General features: G+C 49.2%; 1 protein-coding gene across 1 annotated transcript in view; it reads left to right on the top strand.

The window, feature by feature from the left end:
• The first annotated feature begins 763 nt into the window (after window positions 1-763).
• The window catches only part of GGTA1 (glycoprotein alpha-galactosyltransferase 1 (inactive)), a 67,541-nt gene continuing 44,704 nt past the window's right edge, over window positions 764-23,600 (top strand). The window contains exon 1 of the mRNA XM_058523923.1: window positions 764-818. The gene's annotated coding sequence lies outside the window, so the exon portion shown is untranslated. The remainder of the gene's footprint in view (window positions 819-23,600) is intronic.

Raw genomic sequence — 23,600 nt, 5'->3', positions numbered from 1 at the left:
ACGAAGTCTGTGAACAAGCACGGGCAGGACCTACGCTAGGTGCCCAGTGACTAGCTCCTCACTTCCGGAGCTCAGGACTTGGGGGGCTCGGGCAAAAGAGGCAGGAACCCGCTGGCCTGTCGCTGTCTACATCTGCGTCTTCATTCCCCAGGAAACAAATGGTGGATCAAGACCTCCCAGGCTCTCCACTTCCCGCGTGTCTGGCGGTGCGCCAGGGCACCGAGGCTCCTCCCTGCAGTACAGGGTGACAGACCCTACCCTCCAACCCTCCGGGTCCCCCATCCCCACCCCCACCACGTGCAGGCCCGAGAAGGCAAAGAGGCCCAGTTACCCTCACCAGGGATTTTCTTTTCTTTTTTGCAGCTTTCAGGCTTTTTTCTGCCTCAGTGAAAATGAAACAAACATCCCCTCCTCCTCCCCGCCACCAGACATACACACGCGCACCGGCACTCACGCACTCGCGCCGCCGGCCCCCAGCTGTCTGTGTCCGGGGCGGGACCGCCTTTGCACAAACAGCCGCCGGCCGCGCAGAGCTGGGAGCGCGCCGCCCGCTGTCGAGCGCTCGCTGGCTCCCTCGCGCCCTGCCCGCTGCGCGCTGCCCGCTGCGCGCTGCCCGCTGCCCGCTGCTCGCTGCTCGCTGCCCGGGAGGAGCGCCCGGCGGCCGGCCGGCTGGAGCGCAGGCGGCACACCCGCCCCGGCACGCCCCGCCGGGCTCGGGCGGAGGCGGCGCGGCCACTGTGCGGGCAGCGGAGGGCGCCGCCGGGGCCGGGAGCCGAGGCGCGGTCCAGCCCCGGGCGCGCCCCTGTTCTGCGAATCAGGTGGGTCCCGCGGGGCGCCGCCCGAGTCCCCGGAGGCCGCGAGGAGCCGGGCCCGGCCCCGGGGCTGCGGGCCAGGGGTGGGGGCGGCGAGCGGAGAGGAGCGGTCGATCGCTCCGGCCCTGCCCTGTTTCTGCCCTGCCTGTGTCCCTGCTTTTGTTCTTGTTGCTATGTCTGTGCCCAAAGCCGACCCAGCCCCGGTCCCCATCCTGTCCCTGTCGCTGCCTCTGCCCAGCCTTCCAGACTCGGGCCTGCGGCTGCGGGCCGAGGTCTCCTTCGGGGTCCGCAGGGTAGGGGCGGGAGACCGAAGGCTCAGGGGACACAGGGTAGGACCCACCAGGGAAGTCTCGAAAGGAGTGAGGGGTCTGTCCCCGTCTGTGGGGCAGGACGGAGGAACGGCTCCGGCCCGGGACAAGATGGGAAGAAGATGCCTCTGGGAAGGAGGAGCCCGGGAGGGTGAAGTGAGGGGCGCATGAACCCCTGAGAGCAGGGGCACAGAGAGGGAGCGGTCAGGGAGCTCGGAGAGCGGAGGACCAAGCCAAAAACCCGGCATGGGGAAAGTTGCAGACACTGTAACTTTCGCAGCAAAAAGGCCTGCTGGGTTGGGGTGTTGGGAGGCAAAAGTGTCTCTTCAACTTTTCACTCCACCACGTTCCCACTCGAAAGGGACACCACCGTGTTTGAAAAGGGCAGAGAAACAGCTAAACAGAATGATTGCACAAACTCTTGAAAGGCGTCCAAGAAACAGTCAAGTGGGAAAAAATGTCAGCGCGCGAGGAGAGAAAGCAGAGCGACCTGAGATTCCCTAATCTTCCGGCTGGCCGGCGGGAGGGAGGGGGAAGGCGCAGAGGGTGTCAGCGCCCCTCCGCGCCCCAGGAAGGAACCGAGACCCAGGCGGCTGCCTTCGTGGCTTTGGCTTTGCTTGTCCTTGCGGTCCTCCTGGCTCCTGAGCAGGCCTATCTGCCTCCTTCATCTACCTGGAAATAGGTGTGTCAGGAGGCAGGGGCTGCAGGGGGAGCCCTGGCCTTGCCACCTCCTAGGAGGGAGGCACTTTCCCAGGCGGAGCCTCAGTTTCCACAACTGGGAAATGGGGACCCTGCTCAGTAAGGAGATGCCAAGTGTGGAGGGGCTTGTGTGGGGCGGGGTGTGGCGGGTGGAGGATATGGTTATTCTGTTGCACTTTTGTGCCTTTTCGGTTACACTAAGCACTTTGTCCCTTGTTTGGAGTTATTTCTGAGGGTACCTCTACCAGATGGGGGGCAGGTGCAGATCCCAGATAGTGTTACAAGTAACAGGTGCTCAATGACTAGATAAGGCAGAGCTGAAAGAATCCCTAGGGTCTATCTTGTCCAGGAGATTTCAAACCGTGCCCCTGAGAGGCCTAAGATCCTGCCTCGGGGCTGCCATGGTGGAGGAGGGGAGCCTAGGGGGCAGGACTCTGACCCCTCCCTTCCTTCTTTCAGACCAAACCAGTTCAGATCTGCCTTATCCCTTCTATATATTGGGAAACCCCAGAGCCTGTTTCTGATATCCAGGCTGATCTGGTCATTTTTGGTGGAGAAACTGAGTCAGGTGCGCAAGTTATTTGGGCAAGATCCTCCAGTGGCCAAACCTTACCGGGAAACCTGTCTCCTGAGTCATAGGCCGGGATCCCGGTTCCCTGGCTGTGGTGGCTCTGAGCAGCCATTTCTCTGGCTCTTAGCCCCAGCTCGCTTAGACCTAACTCCAGGGCCCCAGGGCCACCTCCTTACCCTTCCCAGAGAGGAAGCTGGTGAATCTCATCGTGCTCTGAGCTTTTCCAGGCCTTCACTGGGCCCTTCACATGTGAGTTGGTTTCACAGGCTGAGGTCAAAAATAATTAAGTTCCCCAGAAGTAGTCAGCACACTGCCCCTTTCTTAGCCCAGCCCAACAGGGTAGGGTAGGTATCACAAAGCCATTTTATAGTTGAGGAAATGAAGGTTCAGAGAGGCCAGGTAACTCACTCATGGGCTCTCAGCTCTTAAATTACAGCTGGGATTTGAATGCAGCTCTGTCTGGCTCTAAGGTTTGTGCTGTTTCAATTACATCATCTCTCATGATGGCTAGAAAATGGCTAATGGGCAGATGTCATCAAGCTAGGGGCAAGGGTCAGAGGAGAACGGCTGAAAGGGGGCAGCATTAAGCGGGGGACTGGGCATTCATATCAGTGCATCCATGGTATAAATATAATTTTATTTGAAATGAATGTGTTTTCTGCCCTGTATTTTCTTTTTATTTTAGTGTTTATTTTATAGATACTTAAAAATATTTTTTTCTAATTTTTAATTAATGTATAATTTACATACAATAAAATCCACAAATCTTAAGTGTTCAGTTCAACAAGTTTTGACAGTTGTTTACACCTGTATAACCACCACCCAAAATGAGATATAAAATATTTGCATCATCTAGAAGTTCTCATTTCCAATTAATTTTCCTTCCACTCTTCTAAGCAACTATTTTCTGATTTTATCACCATTGATGAATTTTGCCTGCTCTTGGGTTTCACATAAAAGGAATAATACTGTATGTCTCTTTCCTGTATCTTTCATACTGTATGTATCTTTCATGACTGCTTATTTCACTTGACATAGTGTTTTTTAAATTCATCTGTGTTGTTGTGTATATGAGTAGTTTGTTCTTTTTTATTGCTGAGTTGTATTCCATTGTATGGATGGATCACAATTTGTTTATTTTTTCTCCTGTTGATGAACTTTTGGGTTATTTCCAGTTTGGGCTATTATGTCTTATAGAATTCTTTTGTGGACATTTGTTTTTACCTAGGAGTGAAATTGTTGGGTCATGGGGTATACCATTTTACATTCCCAAAGCATTATACGAGACTTAGGATTATTCCACATCTTTGACAATATTTGGTGCTGTCAGTCTTTTTGATTTTAGACATTTTAGTGACCGGGTAGTGGTATCTTATACCTTCTGTTTTTATGATGCAATTTTAAGAGTCATTGGAGAAGACAACATGAGCAGGGGCAGAATGTGGAATAAGATGGTGGTGTGGAGGCCGCTATGAGCCAGGCCTCAAGAGGGAAGGAAGCAAATGTGGTTGGAATTGTGACCTAATTGTGACTATTACCTTCGGGATAGAAATTTCTGAGCTCAGGAGAGCTCTCCATGTACCACCTGAGATTTAAAGACCGAGTACTTGTACTCTGTAAACTAAGCAAGTTCATTCATGCTCATGGCTTTAACTGCTACCTCTGTAACAATCATCTTTATCTCCAGTTCAGATCTCTGTTTTGGGCCCCCATGTTTAACTGCCCGTTCGGCATCTCTTCTTGGATGTCTCAAAGGCACTGTAAACATGACAGGTCCAGAACAAAATTCATGATCTCATCTTGGCTTTCTGTCATGGGTCATTGGATGAATGATGGTGCCACTAGCTGAGAGAATATGTAAAGAGGAATGTTTGAGGTGGAGGGGGAGATAACGAATTTAGTTCCGTGCTAAATGACGTGGAGCGGTCTAGGGAGATAAAGACTGGAAAATGCACTGGGCAATTTGAAGGTTACTGAAATACACTGAGAGCAGTTTTGGGTGGAGTGGAGGGCAGGCAAGCCAGGCTGCTGATAAGTGATAGGGAGAAAAGTGGAGATGGTGAGTACAGTCAACTCTTTCAAGAAGTTTGTTTGAGAAGGTCAGGAGAGAGATTGAGCTATCATTGTAGGAAGACAGGGTGAAGGAAGGGATTTTAGGATGGAAAAGACAAGCGAAATATAGGCTCAGGAGAAGGAGTCAGTCCTGGAGGGGGAAGGGATGGCCAATAGAGCAAGGTGCTAGAGAGGCAGGAGGGAATGAGAAGGGTTGGCTTTGGATGGATGGATGTCCCCACCTCTGGTGGCTGGAGGGGCACAGAGCAGCACACAGGAGGGAGCAAGCCTGGGACAAAGGGCCGGCTGCCCGGAGGGGTGACATTGCAATTGGCAGCGTCTGTGTGCAGAAGAGCAGGTGCCCTCCTCTCTCCTCTCCTCCACCATGAGTCCTCAAGTGGCCGTCCAGCTGTCCCCGAGAGGGACTTGCCTGGCATCTGTTGGAAAGCCAAGACTCTTCTCAAAATCAGGGGCAGGGTTTCCTTTAAGGAATATATGGCTCCTGAAGCAAGGACTGGGTCTGAGTTAGCTCTCAGCTGATGAAATCTATGGTTGTCTCTAAATTGGTATTTTGTATAGTCAATCCTATTTTCATATGTTAGCCAGAGCTGTGCAAAGGAAGAGAGAATTAATCTTCCTATGTGCAAATTTAATTGAGTACTTAGGAATTCATTCCCTGGCATGAAAATACTCAGTAAACGTCTGGGCCTGATGTATTGAATGGCACATGAAAGCTGTACCAGTCAGAAATCATGGTTGCAAGCAACAGCTGGAGTTTCTAGCTCACTGAGGCAAAAAAGGCGTGCATTGGAAGGGATTTTTTGTTGCTCACAGTATCCCTGGGGAGGCTGGAAAACTTAGCTGGCTAGAACCAGTAGAGGTCGGGCAATAGACAACACAGATAGGGTCTCGCACGGGAGCTAATTCTAGCTCTTGTCACCACTAGAGCTGCTCTAACTTTTCACTGACATCTGAACCTTAGTGCCGCTTCTTTCCGATGCAAAGCTACTAACTGGCCAGGCCTGGGTCACGCTTCTGCATTCCAGGTGCATCTGGTTTGTTCTACTCTGGTGACGGGAGGGGGTTCCTGCTGCTAAGATGAGTCCACCAAAGCCACCAGGGATGGGACCTTGTAGTGTCACAGAATCCTGCAGGAGGATTCTCTAAGGAGGGTCACACGGCCACAGCTCAGGAGGGAAAAATCTTCTGGGGAACTCTCAGAGGGGCAGCATGGCCTTGGTCGAGTTATTGAACCTCTGAACTCAGCATTCTCATGTATAAAATGGGTTGGTATGGATTTTAGAGATAATATAAGTGTCTAGTGCCTGGTGTGTGGGACTATTAAATGGCAGCTACTGTTATCGTTATTAGTAGTAGAAGTAATCATCACTTCACTCAGCTGTTACCAGAACAGTTATGTCCTCGAAGGAAGGAAAGTCAATATATGAAAGTCTAAAAGAATTCAGAAGTGACCATACACATTTATAAAGAGAGTCTCTGCAGGATTCCTTTACATTTTTACCTCCTTTAGGATTTAATTTATCAAAAATAAATAAACAAACAAATAAATGAATGAATCACCATCTTAGAGACCCTTGTTGAAGAGAGTAGTACTTTTACAGGAACAGACAGATCTGTTTAAAAATCCCAGACTTGCTTCCTCCTGGTGGAAGCCTTAAAAAAGGAAAAGGAAAGTTCACGCCCACGTGACTGGAGGTGCCACCCCTTCCCTCCCCTCCCCAGGAGAGTTGGACTGCAACAGCACCAACCCTCTGGCCGGAAGAACACGGACTCCCACACAGAGGCCTGGATTAGAGCTGGAGGCCGTGGTGTGCTGGTAATTGTTTCATGATCCACTCTTCAGAGAATGAAAGCCGTGATATACGGTATTTGCCAATTTCTATAGTATAAATATTTCCACTATGATCAGTTTCAAGCTACCACTTGTGGAATTGGGAGCATACTGTTATATAGTATTTTCCACTATGTCTAGGACAATAGATGTAAACAACCTCAAGAGTAGACCAGGAGGTAACACAGTTAGCAAGTGATGGGTTTTGACAATTACCTTTGTTCTGAATATAATTCATTGAGTTGTAAGTTTATATAATTTAATGTAATTATATATATAATGTAATGTAAATTTATATAATTTAATAGTGGCTGTGTTTAACAACTTGCTTGCCAAATTCCTGAAAATTTAACAGTTAGCTCTTGCAAGCCAGCATGAGCCAACTCCAGCCTGCTGCTGGCTAGGGAGGTCCTTGGGGACCCCAGCGAGGGGTCAGTGCAAAGAGGCCACGCCCAAACAGCACCTTCCCCTGACTCCCAGTCACTCTCTAACATGTCAATGTCTTTATTTGCTTAAAACTCTTTTTGTGGGGCCGGCCTAGTGGCGTAGCAGTTAAGTGCGCACGCTCCACTTTGGCGGCCCAGGGTTCCCAGGTTTGGATCCCGGGTGCGCACTGACACGCTGCTTATCAAGCCATGCTGTGGTGGTGTCCCATATAAAGTAGAGGAAGATGGGCACGGATGTTAGACCAGGGCCAATCTTCCTTGGCAAAAAGAGAAGGATTGGCATTGGATGTTAGCTCAGGGCTGATCTTCCTCACACACACACAAAAATTTTGCCACCTGAAATTATGTCCTTAATTAATTATTTGTTAATTATAATTATAACGATTAATTTTATTTGTTTACCAACTAGAACGAAGCTCTGTGAGAACAGAGTACTTATCTATTTGGTTCACCACAGAATCCCCAGTGCTTAGAACACTGCGTGCACATGGTGGGCCCTCAATAACCGTGGATTGATTGGATGAATGGAGGTAGGGCAAGGAGACTTTGAGGGTTCAAATCCTGCCTCTGCTACGAAGTGCATGTTCCTTGAGCCTCTTTCTTCATCTGTAAAAGAAAAAGGTTTGAGCAGACACCCCTAAGGTTCCCTTCAGCGATAAAAGTCTCTATTCCTGATAAAGATATCCGTTGCACACGGCGCAGCCAGAGGTTCTCGACTGAGCGTCTTCTGGGGTAGAAGCTAGTGCACTGCTTCTCAGGATTGTCTGTTTTATTCTTTGCCTCCATGGACAGCCTTGGAACGCTGAGTGTAAAATGGCTTCCCTGAGTGTCCATGACTGGTCCCAGCCCAGGCTTCTGGGCTGTGCTGAGAGAGCGCCAGGCCCACCTTGTTCATTGGCAGCAGATATTTTGAGGCCTGTTGCATTGGCCGCTGGATAAAACGCTCTCAGGTCGGGGAGGGAGGTCTGCCTGGGTGAGTCATTCCAGCAAGATAGGGGCCCGTGACTCCGCCTTGAAAAAAGAGGCCACTGGAGCCAAATGGGGCGACCCCAGGAGGCAGAACAGTGGCCCTACCTCTCTCTTGCGTCATGCTTTACATCTTAGGACAGGGTGGTAGGAGACTAGTGTTTTTTCCTTTCCTCCTTTATGTTTAATCTTCTATGGACTGATACTTTGGTAAGATACCGTAAAAATGAATTACTCTTAATTTCTGGGCCTCCTCATGGAGGAGCAAACAGCATCCATCTGCAGGCCACACTTTGAGAGCCACTGCCCTGGGGGACATTGTCACAGCTTCTTTCATTCTCACAGATGCTGGTGGAAGCAGATCCTTGAGTTTCCTCCCTTGGCAGGTGAGAGCACTGAGGCCGGGGCGGCGTTCTGGACCGTTCCCGTGAGGAGCAGAGGGAGGTGGTGCCACCCACACCTCCATGACCCTGGAGGTGAGAGACCAACAGTCCTGTGAGACGGAGTCGTCCATTCTCCGTTCCTCTCAGGGTGAGATGACTGAGTCCAGCCTCCTCTCTACCCACGAGGGTCAGGGCAGAGGGAGGAACAGACATAAACCCAGGCCTGGCATCTTCTGCTGCATCTCACTGCTCTCTTCTCCAAAGGTCATCCTCTCTAGAGCAAGCTGGGGACAGGCCGGGGACCCTCCCTCTGCTACTGAGTCTGGGGCAGCCAGAGCTCTTCTCTGGTGCCTGGCAACCTGGGGCAGCAGCCAACGCCCAAATCCATCTGCTTTGGGGCAGCATCAGAGGATGTTCTGCCTTTCCCCCTGGAGTTCCCTTTTCCTGCAGTACTTGGCTCAAACTGAGATTCAGATTTGCTTCCTTTGAGGAGTCGGGCTTGGACATGGTCTGCAGAGCCAGCAGAGCTCTCTGGGCTCTGCTTGCCCCTTCTACAGCTGGGCAAATTGGGAAAGGGGCAGATGCAGAAACCAGAGTCGTAATAAAACAACCACGGCTCACATCTACTGGGCATTTACTCACTCCAGACACTGTGCTAGGCGCTTTCCAGAAGGCCTGCCTTTTCATCATCCAGAAACTCCAGTTTTACAAATGAGGAAGCTGAGGCACAGAAAAATTAAGAACTTTCCCAGGGCCACATGGCAAGGGAGAAATTTGGGACTCAGACACAGGCAAGGAGATGGTGCCCTTCATTGGGCACCATACTGCTTTCAGAAAGAAAACATCAGAGCGAGCAGGGAGCTGGCACAGCCTCAAATGCAGCCCCTTCATTCAACAGATGGGGAAACCCAGGCCCAGAGAGGGGTGGGGGCTTCCCTAAGGTGACACAGAGCCTAGCTGGAGCCCAGGAGTCCTGCACTGTCTTGAGGTTTTACCACCTTCAGTCAAGCATCAGAGTAACAGTCACAACTTAATATCCCCCAGACAGCTGATCTGCTAATTCTGTGCTGTAGGGCTCCCTGTGAATACACCATGGTGGGGGTGGCATGGGAGGCCCAGCCAGAGACCAACAGTGTCCTCCACCCACACTGTTTGAGAAAGGTCTTGGGCATGGAGTCCTAGCATTAGCTGGAAAGTTCAAAAACTCTTTGTTTCCCCATCAGCTCACGCTTGTTGCAGAGAAATGAGCTGCTCATCCGCTCCTGGATGCCCCATTTCCTGTTTGTGTGGCTGGGCTGGGGAACGGCTCCTGGTGAAGGGCAAGGGGAGGGTGGAGCCTTCCTTAAGGGAACTGCAATGGTTGGGGTGAAAAGAGCCTAGAAGCTTGTGCCTGCATGCTTCGTTTTGCTGATGGGGAAATTGAGGCCACCAGAATGTAAGAACCTGTCCTAATTCATAGAGCGCACTGGAGTGACAATGGTTTTTGGTTTTGGGTTTCTTTTGAGATGATAAAATCATAGAATACATGAGTTGGCAGAAATCAAATAGGTGCCCCAGCCCACCTCCCTGTGTTGCTTTGATGAGAACCAGAGAACTGGGCAGAGGTGAGGGGATGGGAGGGGACTTGCTTAAGATCATAAAACTGGCTGCTGCTGGCAGAGCCCTGAGAGAACTCACTTTTTTGAATCAACACACAACAAACACTGTTGAATGCGAGCTCTCTGCCAGATGCTGGTTAACACGGAGTTTTCTGTCTGGTGGGGAAGCTCATGTTAATGAGATAATAGCATATGTGTCTAAATAGCGGTCAGCGCCCTAAAGGGAAAGAACAGGATGCTACAAAGGAGAATAAGAGTAACATGGGGAGACGTCCCTTAGGAAGTGACATTGTAGCTGAAACCTAAGGAACAAGGCAGAGGGTGGACGACATGAGGGGTGGAGAAAGGCGTCCCAGGCAGAGGGAAGGGCATGTGCCAAGGTCTTGAGGCAGGAAGTGCCTCACTTTATAGATGAGAAAACTGAAGCCCAGAGATTGGAAATCTATCCCGTTTAGTGCCTCAAAGCATCTTTCTTCTCCGCCGCCTCCCTTTTTTAAAGGAAAGAGGCAGGAGGTAAACAAGTAACTTTAAGGAGTTGGTGACAGGGCTGGGATTACTGGGACGCCCTCCCCCCTGCGTCCCGCCCCCCTCATGCCGAGGGAGTTTTAGAAAACCCTAAAATTGGCTATTAACTGTGTGACCTTGAATAAGATAGCAGCCTTGAGCTCTGTTTCTTCATCTGTAAAATGGAGCCCACCTTCCTGCTCTGTGGATCTCACCCAGATGTCCTGCAAAAGGGCTTTGTGCTCACCAGTCAGTGTGGGAGCTAGAGCCAGGGCAATGCTGGGCTCCCCTCCCAAGCCTTCTCCAGGGCCACCCCTGAGCCCCAGGTCTGAGGGGTCCTGTCTTCACCCAATGGTTTTATTTTAACCCTATAATCCACCAGTCGGCGTTAACTACATTTAGTACCACTGCCCTCCACCGTCCCACCAAGACACACATGAATTGTGAACAGTGAACTTCTACGAAATAAAGCTTGTGGGCACCTACTATGCATCTGACACATTACACAGGCTGCACCATTCACTGTCACCACAGTCCTGCAAGGTGGATGCCCTTCTTCCTTTTGGTTAGATAAGGACACTGAAGGTTAGCTGAGGTCACATAGCCAGCGAGGGGCCACTCTGGGGGTAGCCCCAGCTTCCTCATCCTGGAGGCTACCTTCCTATCCGTCTGCCCTTGATCCAACCTCGAGCAGAGGGACCAGGAGCCAGGAAAGGTGGACTCAGGTGGCCTGGGATGGAGGGCACCCCGGCAGGCAGACACATTGGCTGCCCTTCAAACCAATATTCTTTAAATATTTGGTCAACAGTCACCTGGGGTGGGGGTGCTAGGGGAAATAGATTTGCAGTGAATACAAATGATGGGCCTCTTCTGGATTCTGAATTTGTTCCACACAGACGTTTTCCAGAAGTAGAAGGGATAGAAATTCACTGATAAAGTCACTTTCCCAGCTGCAGGGAGTTAATGTCCTGAAGGAACATTGGCTGTTCCCCACTTTTCTCTAGTGTTCTGAGCCAGACAGCTTCTTGGGAGGCTCATTAGAGGATTTATTTTGGTTCCATTTTTATTTGAAATTTGTTTAAATATAGATGGGAACAACCAGTCTTAAAAAGAGGACCACTCTGCCTGTCATTTGTTTCATCTGAGCAGCTTGGTGTACACTTTAGTTGGCATCCTTGAACTTGGCTCCTTTTATTAATTAAGTAGAGAAAGTATTGCTTACATTTACATAAAAGACAACAATGCATTTCCGGAAAGGGTCACAGAACCACCAGACCTATTTAATTAAATAGCACAGAATTCACCACTATTACCACATGAAACTAGTTCAGGACAGTTTTTCTTTGTAGTTATATATATAGAGAACATAAAATTTACTATTTTAACACTTTTTAAGTATACAATTCAGTAGCATTAAGTACATTCACATTGTCGTGCAACCGTCACCACTGTTCATCTCCACAAGTCTTCCATCATCTCGAATAGAAACTCTGTACCAGTTAAGCAATAACTTTCCATTCCTCTCTCCGCCTAGCCACTGGGGACCTCTATTCCACTTTCTGTCTATGAATTTGACTCCTCTAGGTACCTCATCGAAGTAGAAACGTACAGTATTTGTCCTTTTGTGTCTAGCTTATTTCATTTAGAATAATGTCTTCAAGGTTCCTCCATGTTGAAGCATGTGTCAGAATTGCATTCCTTGTTAAGGCTGAATAACATTCCATTGTATGTATATGCCACATTTTGTTTATCTATTCATCCATCGGTGGACATTTGAGTTGTTTCCACCTTTTTGGTGTTTGTGAATAATGAACTGCTTAGACATTGGTGTACCAATATCTCTTTGAGTCCTTGCTTTCAACTCTTGTGGGTATATACTCAGAAGTAGGATTGCTGGATCATATCGTATTTCTATGTTTAATTTTTTGAGGAATGGCCATATTTGTCCGGTAATTTTGATTTATAAGATCCATAGTTGACAGCAACTAGAAGGATGTGCAACTATGACATACAACTATCTACTGGGGCTTTGGGGAAGAAAAAAAAGGAGGAGGATTGGCAATAGATGTTAGCTCAGAGCCGGTCTTCCTCAGCAAAAAGAGGAGGATTAGCACGGATGTTAGCTCAGGGCTGATCTCCCTCACCAAAAAAAAAAAAAAAAAGATCCATAGTTGAGACCATAGTCTAGGTACAGTTTTGTGTCTGACTTTCTCAATTAATTTTCCATTTTATTAACTATTCTTCAAAAATGTTGTTTTTTAAAGGTTGCATAATATTCCATTGCATTGCTATACCACATTTTTTCCCTTTCACTCCTTGATTTTTGGACCACAGCAAAAGATTTTAAATTATAATGATAAAATAAATAACTTGGTCTGGTAAAAAGCCTCATGCTCTATCCATACTTGTTTGAGAAATAACCAATAAAGATAGCTTGCTGCCTTCAAGGAATTTTTAAATCTCCTCAGGGATGCTTGCGGATCATCCAAATCAGTAGTTTTAAAAGTTCTTTGTAGCCAAGGAAACTTTACTAGAAACAAAATAGCAGATGGAGACACAGTAATATACTAGCAAACAGATAAAAGGAGAGATGATCTGAAGAAGTGTGGCTAGGGGTTCAGAGTCCTGCTCTCTCTGCCTCCCCATCTCCTCTCTGTGGTGTCTGAGGGACTTCAGGGAGATTCTGAGCTTCTCTGGAACACAATTTGAAAACCACCAGGCTGATCCAGCACCTTTATTTTACAAAAGGGTAGACATCTTGAGAGAGGAAGGGACTTGCCTGAGGTCAAGTTCATTTTTGTATTCATTCATTCATTCCTTTTTCTCAACACATGGCAGCTACTGTCTGCATGTCAGAATCACTTAGAGAACTTGGTTAAAATACAGGTCCCAGGACTCTTCCTTCAGGACTCCAAAGCAGTAGGCGTGGGGAGAGACCAGGACCAAAACCCTCAGCTTCACAGTCTACACTGAGCTCTGTGGGATGCTTGCCGTTCCAGCCCCCTGCATTTGCAGATGTTTGTCCTTTGACCCTGGAATGCCCTTCCCCACCCATGGGAGTGCTACTCACCCTCTGAGGCCCAGTTCAAATGTACCCCCTTCCTCTTTGAAGCCTGCCTGCACAGCCCCGTGCAAGATGGCTTTCTCCTTTCTCTGTGGCCCTGGAATACAACATGGGACCTCTATCTCCACCCACACTTACTTCTTTCTGTAGTGTGTAATAGTTGATTGCTTCCAGACCTGGCTCCCCAACTAGAATGTCACATCCTTAGGGAGTTTGTATAATCTCTGCATTTCCCACAGTGCCAGGCATACAGTGGGTGCTTTGCGATTGCTTATTGACTGGACTTGAATCTAGTACAGCCGCTGTATTTGGTGGATAAGAAAACTGAGGCCCAGATAGAGTCAGCAACTTATGGAAGGTCATACAGCCCACTGGGGCAGTGCCAGGACTGGCACCCAGGTGTCCTGAGGCTCAGCCATCGGCACCTGCCAGCTGGCAAGAGGGCAGCTGTCTGGTCTGGGCAGGGAGCATTGGCCCTGGCTGCCTTGTCCCCGAGTCCTACAATAACCCAGGTTTTCTGAAATCCAGAGAGCTCTGTCTGGTTTGTGATTCAGTGGACCTGTTTGGACACCTGGAATTTACCTTATAAAACTTCAGCATATACAGTATAGGGTATTATGTGAGTGCTGCATAGACTGAGCCAGGGCGCAGATGCTAAGAAAGCAAGTCTAGTGGGGGTGGTCAGCCAGTCTGCTCTCTAGGATGCGTAATCTGGGGTGGGGATGGGGGCGTTAGCCAGCAGTATATCCACAGGCAGCTTCTGCAAGCCCTCCTCTTATCCTGATTTGTGATCAACAACTGATGCTTTTCTAATTAGCACACTGGATGCTAAAAGTTGTTTTTTAATTAGGGAAACAAGTGACTTGTTATTATAAGGAATGTTGCACATGGGCTCACACTGCTGAAATCAAAGTATTTATGATATTTATGTATTTATGATGTGTGGATGGGCTAAAGTATTCACTCCCCATTCTTGCATGAAGGTGGTATAGGGTCCCTCACTCTGTACCAGCCAGGAACTCTGGGTTCTGTGGGATAGATGGGGACACAATCCTGCCCCTGGAGTCCTGGCACCTGCTGCCTTCACAGGGGTCCTTAACTTTTCCTGTGCCATGGACTCCTTTTGCATCTGAGGAGGCCTGTAGACTCCTTCTGAGAATGTTGTAAAATGTAAAAAATAAAATGAATAGGATTATAGAGGAAATGAGTCCGATTGAACTATCGTTATTAAAATATTAATATTAGAAGTTGAATTTCAGCTCAAACTGAGCTGTTTCCTCAACTGTAAAATGGGGATGGTTCCAGCACCTACCTCACAGAGTTTAGTGAGAATTGAATAGTGAGGGTAAAGTGCTTAGAACACGGCCTGGCGTGTTGTAAGCATTCAATTAACATTAGCATTTGCTCTGATGATGATGATTATTATTACATAAGGTACAGATTCTTGCTCTTCAGGAGTTCACAATCTGGAATAGGAGATGATATAGATATAGACACAGACATAGACATAGACATAGACATATATGGCAATAATTAAACGTGGAAGTAAAGGTGCAGCAGAGAAGCCTGATAAAGGGCCAAGGGGAGTTCAAAGAGAGTGAAATGGCTCAGGCTGAAAGGGTACCATGTAAAGGCTATGCTTTTGTGCCACCCAGACTTGGATTAGTTCTGGCTCTGACTCTTAGCTGTCTGAGCTTGGGCAAGAGGTATCACCTCTCTGAGCCTCAATTTCCTTCTCTGTAAAATGGGGATAATAGAATCTCCACCTCTTTCCATCCTATCAGCCAGTTAAATCACACGTCCATCACTGCATTTAACCACATCCCCCTCCTTGTCTTTCTGGCCCACCATCCTGACCAGTCAGTCCCTAGCTGCAGATGAATCCAGTGAGTTGCCATCTCTGCCACTGGCCCTGGGCTGGTAAATGGGACTGTGTGGCCGGCTCGGGTACAACCCCAGCAGGGTTGCAGTGCTGCTGTGCATCCTGTGTCCTCATCCCTGGTTAGTGTCTCCCAGTGCTCACGACATCTGCCCCTCACCTGGGTGGCTCTCGAGCTGCTAGCCTCGCTTGCTTTATCAGGTGACCTACCATCCTATTTCATTGGGAAGGGAGGCCATCCAGAACAACAATCTGAACTTCCTTCTCACTCCTTTCAATTTTGGCTGAATGTTCACCCATCTTTGGGACTTAAAGAGAAAAAAATTTCTCCAGGATGTTGGAGAAATGTTCTTGCCTTCGCTTCATTTTCCTTTATTCATGAGGGTTCTCATGGATGAGGAGGGTAAGGGTTTTATAGGGAAGAGGTAGGCTAATACCTAGGGAATATCCTGCTTTGTGTGAGATGCACAGTGTATCAGTCAGGATGGAGTAGGTTATGCTACAGTAACAAAGAACCCCTAAATCTTAGGGGCCAAACACATAAAGATTTTTTTCTTACTTTAATTAATATGAGCATCTTGGGTCAGCTAGGGGCTGTGCTCCTCATTCAAGGAACCAGGCTGGTGGAGCAGTCACCTTCTTGAATGTACTCCATGGCACAGAGAAAGAGACCCCTAGAGGGTCTTGCACTGGCAATTAAACGCTTGGGCTCACTTGTATCTTATGGGTCAGATGGCCCTACCTAACCACAAGGGGAGCAGGAAAAGAAATCCAACCATGAAGGTAGAGAGCCGGAAATATTTGATAGCACAGCATTAATGAGTACCCCAGGTGGGAGATTCCCTTCTATACCTAGCATGCTAGCATCTACTCAGCAAGCTTGTGGGGCACAGGCAGAGCAGCCTGTGGGCTTTCCAGTGTGAGCGTTTAGAAACCACACCTGGAGAGAAAAAACCCCATCTGAGAAAGCCACTTCAGCCCCAAGTGCTAAGCAGAGAGAGGAAAATGTCCCTCTGGGGGAGTGAGAAATGGAAGCTCACTGAAGAATGCAGTAGCTGTGAAGAGGGCAGGTGATGTCTGCAAAGAACTCTGGGTAGTAAACACACGGGAAGGCAGAGGCAATGGGATCCAATCCGAGTTTCCAAACCACATTCTTCATAACAGGCCCGTGTAATGTTTCCTAAGTGGAGCACACGTTTAGGTGTTTTTACCCCAATTCTGAGCTACTTTATGTTTATGCCCCAGAGAGGGATGTGCTTTCTGAATTGGATGTCTCACTTCTCTTCAGTCCACACACGATGCTCACCTTTCCACTGCGGCATTTCTATGCCCACATCAGGAAGCCCGCCATGGCATCCCCAGATCATTCAAGAGCAGTGGGGGTGGGGGAAGGAAGGCACAGTGATGTGGCCATCCCTGGCAGAGGCTTCTGGGGTTTTCTTGGGCACTGATAAGGAAACTCAGGAAGAAGACTGTTGACTGCAGCCCCCAGCTCCTTCCCTAAGCTGATCGATTTCCTGTGCTGTGGTTAAGAGGCGTCTCGTCCTGGAGAGATGCCAGACACTTGGGTACCAGCCCTGGCCTCCTCACTTCATTGCCGAGTGGCCCTGGATAAGTGATTTCTCTTCCTCCGTGCCTTAGTTTTCTCCTCTGTAAAATGAAGCAGCTCGGAAGACTGGGAACATGCTTGAGAGGAGAGGGATCTGGGTAGTGAGGGCATTCCTGTAGCCACACAGGCAAGGTGGCATTGAGATTGCTCTCTGAGTTCTCCAGAAATCCATGGGGCTCAGAGTAAGGGAGTGACTGAATGTTGGGGGCATCTATGTCATTGCTGTCACAGGACATTCACCTCAGTTGCAGAATGCATTTGGTGGCATGATAGTTGGATTCTGGGCTCAGCTTACCACTAGACAGTGAGCTCTGTGAGAGAGAAGCCATATTGGCTAATCCTTCTGGACCTGGTAGCCTGAACAGTGCCTGGCAGATGGTAGGGGCCAATATTGGCACTAAAAAAATATTTACCGTATGAATGAATGAACAAATGAACAGGTAACTCCCTTCGACTTTGAATCAGTGACTTGCAGACTTCCTATGGGGCAGGAGAACATTGGAGAAATTCTTGACTCCACTCAAACCCAGCTTCTAGGACCAGCTGAGTCACCTTGGCCACATCACCAGACTCCTCCTCTGCATGTGGAGAGAGCAGCACCCATCCTGCCTCAGGGGCTGTGGTGGAGGCTCCAGCAGCCAGGAGGATTCGAAAACATCCCCTGCCAAGGAAGGGCTGGTTGTTTTTAGGACACAGGAACATGGTAGACTGTTTGGGGACACAGAGCAGGTGGTGCCAGATCCTGTGAGGTGGAGAGTTCTGGAATAGTCATTATTAGGAATTGAGGAACTGCCACTTATTGAGCACTTGCTCCAATACCAGGATTGATGGTCTAACAGAGATGCATTGTTATGCTCAATTTATGGAGGAGAGAAGCCAAGTCCCAGAAGGCTCAAGTGACTTGCCCAAGGTCACACATTTAGTCAACACCCAGGCCTGCCTCACTCAAATGCAGGCTCTGACCGCTGTGCTATACTGCCTCCTGCCCCTGTGATGGCCCCCGTGATGAGGTGTAAACAGTGCTTGTCTCTTAGGGACCAGTGACAATAAAAGTTGCCTTTTCTTAAGTACCTACTGGGTACCAGGAACCCTACAGATGTTATTGTTCATCCTTCCGACAACCCAAGGAGTAAGGAATTATTATCCCTATTTTACAGATGAATAAACTGAGGCTCAGAGAGTATGAAACGACTTATCCAGGGTCACACAGCATGAAAGTAGGGGGGCTGGGATTTGAACCCAGGCCTGTCTCATTCCAAGAACAGAAGAGAAAGCCATCTCCATGGTGGACTCAATTAAGAGTTTTTTTTTTTTTTTTTTTTAGCTTACGTCTAGGGTTCTTGGAACCTCATCTTTAGAGATGAATTCTTGGAAGGCCTTTCATCCTCTAGTCAACTTATTACAAGAGATCCAGGAAAACCTGGCAGAGGAAAAAAACAAACAAACAAGACAAACTCAGGATTTTCCAGTAAGTTCTTAGACTGAATATCTTCTGGCCTGCACAAAGGAAGCAGGGAGAACTGAGCTGCTCCCAGCACTAAGGAGGACAGGGTGGGCGTGGGGTGGGGGCAGAAATACATCCAGAGGGACTGGGCTTGTACCACCTCTGAGCAGCTGCAGGGAAGACTCTGGATGCCGGAGGGGAGTTTCCTGCAGTGGTAAACACTAGCCCTGAGTCCTAGAGGGTCCAAGCCGGAAGGAATCTTGAAAACAACCTCAGTGAACCCTCTTAATTTCATTGAACCATTTTTACACAGAGTGACCTTAAGATTTATCCTCCAGACCGGCAGACTTTTGTGAGTGAAAGGGGACACTAAGATGTTGACCTGTTAACTGATCCACAACAGGTGTAAATCAGAACTGTCCTAGGGAAAGCAGTGTGTTTGGTCATCCTGATTTTACAGGGCCTTCCCAGAGGGGAGGATGCTGTGAAGAGGCAAAGCACAAATAGCGAAAATAGGAAGATGGTAAAACAAGACAAAAGAACAGGAGATGGGACCCTGAGGTGGAGAAGCAGTGACTTCCGCCAGTGGACACCTATGCAGCCTGGGCTCTGTGCCGGGCCCAGCCCGGGCAGCATGACAGCAGGAGCTGAGGTCTGCAGATAGCATCTGGTATTTGTGGGCACACGTGTCCCTCTCACCAAACTTGGACTTGAAAAGTGCAGAGAGCGAGTGTGATTCATTCTGTGCCTGTCCCAGGCTCAACACCATCCTGGGTCCTGAGTAAATGCCCTCCAAATGTTTCTTGGTGGAATTCATGCCTGTGGGCACGGCTTTCCTGAAGGGTGCCAGGGAAGATGGTGTTTCCCCTGGAGCAGAGAGTCAAGGCCCTGTCTCTGAGGAGCTGTTAGGTTCAATAGGGAAGGCAAGGCTATGTGTACAGGTAGAGCTTATTGGCTGTCATCTTGTCCGTGTTACTTAACCTCTGAGTCTCGGTTTCCATGTCTGGGAAATGGGGAGGATCGTTACTGATGGTAGGAAGGGCTAAATGAGATGGTGTATGTAGGTGAATGGTAGCCTTTATTATTATTCATAACATTCTGGGAAGCAGAGCTCGGTTTCCTACTGAAAAGATGTATGTTAACAATCAGAATAGTCCAGAAAGGAAACAGACTACCCAGGGAGGTGGTGAGTTTTCCATCACTAGAAGGCTTCACGCAGGGGCTGTCTGGCGTGGATGCTGTAAATGAGATGACTACCTTTGGGAGGGAGGCTAGGCTAGTGGGACACTGGGAGAGTTGACAGATAACCACTGGCGTAAAAGCCGGCGAGACTTGAAATCCTGCGCATGAGAGTGACGTATTTATTCTTCTCATGGCCCCGGGAAGACTGTGCCCTCGGCCAGCCAGGGGAGCGCACAGCGGCAACAAGGCTGGGATTGGGAGCTGGCGCCTTGAGAGACGGTATCTGCCTCCGAGAGGGAGAACAGGAAACAGGCGGAGGCCAGCCTGAAAACTTCCACGTTTTCCCACGTGCAACACCTCCTTGCTGGTTCCAGGGCCTCCCATTTTGGCTCAGGAAGGAGAAGGCTTGTTTAGGACTCGACTCTCCGCAGTTCTGATGGCAGCCAGATAAAGCCTGGATTAGGCACACCTGTTGGCTCCTGGCTCCCTCCCCGGAGCACCCTTCCTCCACTTGAAGGCTGTGATCTCCCCTCTGACTCTGGTCTCCGGAGCCTCATCACGTGCCTATGGCTCTGAGAGCACCAACTGCTTCTATGCATGGGGTCTTCACCCAGACTGGCTGGGCATGAGGGGTACTGGGAACCCCCAGAGCTAGGATGCAATGCAGAGTAAGAGCCCAACCTTTCCATCTGACAGAGGGGGGCAGGGGTGGCCTGGAGTTGGAGGCAGAACTAGAAAGAGACCTGTTGGTTGCCACACCTTGCCCAGGCACATGTCCATGACCTTCTCTCTTCTGAAGGCAAGTAGGGCTAGAGGTGGTCATATGAGAGCACTGTGGACGGAGGTGAGCTGAGAGTCTGGACTGGACTTCAAGTGTAGCTTCCCCACTCTGTCTCCAGCCATCATGCTGATGTCTTGGCAGCATTGTGGTCTTCTCCCTGCATTCATGATGTTAAGGACACCCCACTGTGCCCTCAATGCTTCCCCTCCCTCAGCAAACATCAAACCTGACTGCTCTTGCCTGCACGCTGGCAACTCCCAAATCGGGCTCCACCTGGGTTCTCTCTCTAGGACGCCATTGCTGAGCTGGCTCCAGCAGGTTCGTCAAACTCAATGCCTCTAGAACAGAATTCACCAACTCCCCCCACTCCCAACCCCTTACACTTCATTTTTCAGTCAACAGCAACACCATTCACTTCCCTACTTCAACCAGAAACCTGGGGACCAGTCCAGAGCAGAGCTCGGCAAACTTTAGCAGGCATACGATCACCTGGAGACCTCGTGCAGACACGCAGCCTGAGCCCCACGCTGGACATCCCAATTTGTTAGGGCCAATGCTCTGCATTTCCAGCAAGCTCCCAGGTGATGCTGATGCTGCTAGTCATTCATGGTCCACACTTTGTGTAGCACTAGTCTAGACTCATCTCTGTCTCACTCCCTTTATCCCATTGTTTACTATTATTATTGATAGTATTATTGCCATCCATTTTTAAAATAGTTAACATTCATTGGTTAACTATTATATATAGGTGCCAAGAACTGTACTAGGCACGCATTTTAGCCTACAAAGATGTACCGAGTGCCAGGTGCTGTAATAGGTACCTGCACGTTGATGCAAAACATACAAAAGCATCTTCCCACAGAGTTGACATTCTGATAGAGGAAGAAACAACTTTAAAAGATAAATAAGTAAACTACAAAAAGAGAGTAACTTTAAATCCAGGAAGATCTCACCAAGAAGGTGACATTTAAGCAAAGTTTGAAAGAGAATTTATTTCATGTAGCCCAATGTCTCAAGATGCCCCTTACTTCATTTCTCTCAAACTGCTGCTGCTCTCATCTTCCAGCCCACTCCATTGGTTTAGGTCTCCACTCTCACTGGATGTCTGCCAGCAGCCTCCTGGCTGGTCTCCCTGGCTGGAGATTTTCCTTCTCCCACCCACCCTCCCCCTGCAGCTAAATAATTCTTCTACAAAGCAAATCATGTAACTCCCTTTGCCTAATGTCATTCAAGGATTCCCCCAATAACTTCAGGATGAAATGCAGACTCCTCAGCATAGTGGAGATTCCAGGCTCCTGGTGAGAAGATTCTGCACGGCTCTCCAGCTTCTCCGCTTCCCACACGCCCCCACCCACTTCGCCTTCCACACTCCAGCTGCTCTGGATTGGAATTTGTCAACTTCCCTCTTTGTCCCCCAAACTTATCACCAACCCACCCATCCTTATCTCCTTCTCTTTTGCACAAGGGGAAGCACCACCTGCCTGTCTTAGGGGCATCCCCCCATCCTCCCCTGCAGAGGGAAGGACCACCCACCCTCCCCCACAGAGATGCTCTTCAGCACCTGTCCTCTCCCTCCTCTGAATCTTCAAACTCTTTTTCTCCTTGGCTCTGTCTCATCAAGAGTTTCCCACGGTCAGCAGTGTACTCAGGAGTATTTCCCATTTTCTCCCTGGCCTCTTCGGCTGGCCAAAGAGGTCTCTTCAACCCTTCCCAAGGCAAGCTGCTAGAAAGAGGTCCATACACATACTGATGTCACTTCCTCACCTGAGGTTCGCTCCTCGACCCACTGGCACCTCACTCTGTGCTTCCATATGGGTTCTTGATGCCAACTGTCCCGGGGGGCCCCTCATCTCTTCACACCCTGCCCCTCCTGGGGTGATCTCATCCACTGGCATCTCTGTGATGCCCAGAGCTGAGTATTGACAGACCTACAGCATCGCTACTGGACATCCCACAGGCTCCTGAGACGCACATGCACCTAGCACAGAACCTGTCCCAGGGAGGCATTTTTCCTCTTGCTATGTACCTCTTCGCCTCTTCAGTCCCTCTCAGAAAATCCTGGTCAAATAGAGATGCCCTAGGGATTCCATTCACTTCCCTCTTGCTCAGGAACTTCTCTCTCCTCACTTTTGCTTTCAACTCCGCAACCATATCCAGCATTTTGGCCCTCACATGTGGTTCCACTAGAGTTTACAGGTCCCCAACCAAGAGCTATTTGGGTAATTGTCTCTAGTGGGTAGATCTGTGTCTTCCAAAAAAGATGTGTTCAAGTCCTAACCCCCAGTGCCTGTGAATCTGAGCTTTTTTTGGAAATAGATTCTTTGCAGACATAATCAAGTGACAATGAGCTCATACTGTATTTGGGTGCACTCCAGTCCAATGACTGGTGTCTTTATAAGAAGAGGGAAATTTGGACACACACACACATGGAGTAGGGCACTATGATGGTGCAGGCAGAGTTGGGTTATGCTGCCACAAGGAATGCCAAGGGTTGCTGGCAACCACCAGAAGCTAGGAGAGAGGCATGGAATGGCTCCTCCCTCAAAACTGTAAGAAGGAACCAACTCTGCTGACATCTTGACTTCTGACTTCTGGCCTCCAGAACCGTGAGAGAATAAATTTCTGTTGTGTTAAGCCACCCAGTTTGTGGTACTCTGTTACAGTGGCCCTAGCAAGCCAGTACACCCTCTATTTGTCCTTCTGTCCACCTGTGCAGCATTCCTCAGGACCTCCTCTGTACCAGGCCCTGTGGAAGGACCACCAGGGACCTCGAGTTAAATCAGACCTGGCTACTGCCCTTGAGAACTTCACTTGGAGGGCAAGATGGACATGTGCCCAGCTCCCTGTGCTCCAGGCACCATGAAACAAGCCACCACACAGGGACTGTGGGAATCTGGGGAGAGAATCTGTTCTGGCCAGGAAGTGGGTCTCTGAGGAGGTGGCGTTGAGCTCTAGAGGCTGCACATTCATCAGCCAGGTTTGCAGAGCAAGTGAGAACAGGCTCTTTACAGCCACTGAGCCCGCGAGGACCCCTGCCAAGTCCAGGAGCTGTGAGGGATCCTGGGAATGTTCTGCTTCAACATCATCAGTGCCTGCATGGGCGCTGAGGGGCTCAGACAGGGAAAAGGACTTGCCTGAGGCCATGTGGCCTGTGGAACCGTGTCACTGGATTTATAAAGCACTTTGTTGGACTTTCTTTCATCTAGTTGTATTATTAGTGTTGACAATTTTTTTTTTTAACTGCAAACCACCCCTGTTGGCAGGCTCTTTGGATGAGGGAAGAGATGCTTCCTCGGCTGAGCTGGGTGGGAGGGAGGCCCAGGCAGGGCTGCATGTCTCGTTATCTCGAAGTGGCTTAGGTCCTCACCCTGGCCCCTGCAGTGACCCAGGATAGGAGAAAGTTCTCTGTGGCCCTCCCACAGCCCAGTCTCCTCTCTCAGGAAGCTGGTT

Source organism: Diceros bicornis, chromosome 28 (assembly GCF_020826845.1).
Source record: "Diceros bicornis minor isolate mBicDic1 chromosome 28, mDicBic1.mat.cur, whole genome shotgun sequence".
Lineage (NCBI taxonomy): Eukaryota > Metazoa > Chordata > Mammalia > Perissodactyla > Rhinocerotidae > Diceros > Diceros bicornis.
This window is presented reverse-complemented; position numbering and strand designations above follow the sequence as displayed.